The 1,429-nt window shown below is 43.6% G+C and overlaps 1 non-coding gene across 1 annotated transcript; it reads left to right on the top strand.

The window, feature by feature from the left end:
* The first annotated feature begins 964 nt into the window (after positions 1 to 964).
* LOC120087384 (small nucleolar RNA R71) lies at positions 965 to 1,071 on the top strand. Its single transcript, XR_005484520.1, has one exon. It is a non-coding gene; the product is annotated as a small nucleolar RNA R71 (small nucleolar RNA).
* The last annotated feature ends 358 nt before the right edge of the window (positions 1,072 to 1,429 follow it).

The following is a 1,429-nucleotide window of genomic DNA, read 5'->3' as shown; positions in this document are numbered from 1 at the left end:
TCTCTTTCAATCTTTGCGGAGCTGCTGGTGGTTGGACTTCTTCTGTCTCAAGATCTGGAGGCTTGAGGGTGGACGCAACTTCGGGGTTCATTTTCTCGAGCTTTTCCAAACTATAGGTCAACGAGTCCTTGGTTGTCACCGCATTCAAGTTGGTTGCGATGGGTTTTTCCCTTACTTCCATAGTCATTTTGTCGCTTAGCACGGAGACTGCTAAGCATTGTTCCTTCCCAGTACCCCCAGCATTGCGAGGAAGCTCAGTTGAGCTCGGCAATGCTCCTTACGGTCTATTTTTCCGCTCGCTTGCAATTTGTCCCAGTTGAATTTCGAGATTTATAATAGATGTTGCTTGATTCTGAAGCACTGATTCGTTTTTCTCAATGTACTGTTTCAACAAGCTCTCTAAGGACGAAGATTGCGGTGTTTACGAGCTGCTAACTTGACTATGGTTGGACCATTGTTTTGCGAGAAAAATTTGGGTGGCCCTCCTTTTTGCGCCACTAATTGAAAGCTTTGTTGTTGATTTTTCCATGCAAAATTTGGGTGGTTTCTCAGCCCGGGGTTGTATGTATCGGAATAGGGATTATTATTTATGAAGCATGCAGTTTACTGGGCATTCCTCCATCGAATGAGCGTCTCCGCAAATGACACAATTTGCGGTCGTTTGAGCAATTATGTTGACCTGCCCTTTCTTCGTTCTCGTGTTATTAATTGTGATGTGCTCATCATCGCAGTCATCTAGTTTTGAAGGGATGCGATGGCCCCGTTGTTTACGTTATTATCTTTTATTCTTAATCTCTAATCGCTTTCCCACCAATCCTCGTGATTTTTGGAAATGCAATCAAGTATACTCTTTGCCTTTTCATATGTTTTGTCTAGCAGACCACCAGCGGCTGTCACATTGGCAGCGGTCTGCGAAGAGGGATTCAGTCCTTGGTAAAAAATCTCTATTTGCAGGCAGTCTGATAAGCCATTATGTAGACAATCTCTTACCAACCGCTTGAACCTCGCCCAGGCATCGCTGAGCGATTCGTCATCTTCTGGTTCAAAATTTGTCATCTTCTTATTGAAAATTTGTTATTAATCTCCTTCCCCTAGCGTTCTCAATTGGTGGGAAATACTTCTTCATAAACCTTTCCACCATCTGTTTCCAAGAAGTGATCTCTCCCGACTTGAGGGAATACGTCCATTTTCTCGCCTGATCACATAGAGAAAATGCAAATAAAGTTAGTCGAACTTGTTCAGTAGAGATGTTTAGGAACACAAAAGTGTTGCAGATTTCTATGAAGCTCTAGAGGTAAGTGTGCGGGTCCTCGCCACGCCTTCCTCCAAACTGCTCAGCAGCCTGGATCATCTGCAACATTACTAACTTCATTTCAAACCTCGATACATCTAACGCTGGCCTCATGATTCCTAGAGAGAAATCGTAGAA

This window comes from Benincasa hispida, chromosome 9 (genome assembly GCF_027475165.1).
Source record: "Benincasa hispida cultivar pf3 chromosome 9, pf3_genome.v1.1, whole genome shotgun sequence".
Taxonomy (NCBI): Eukaryota; Viridiplantae; Streptophyta; class Magnoliopsida; order Cucurbitales; family Cucurbitaceae; genus Benincasa; species Benincasa hispida.
Note: the sequence above shows the minus strand (reverse complement) of the source record. Positions and strands in the feature narration are given on the sequence as shown.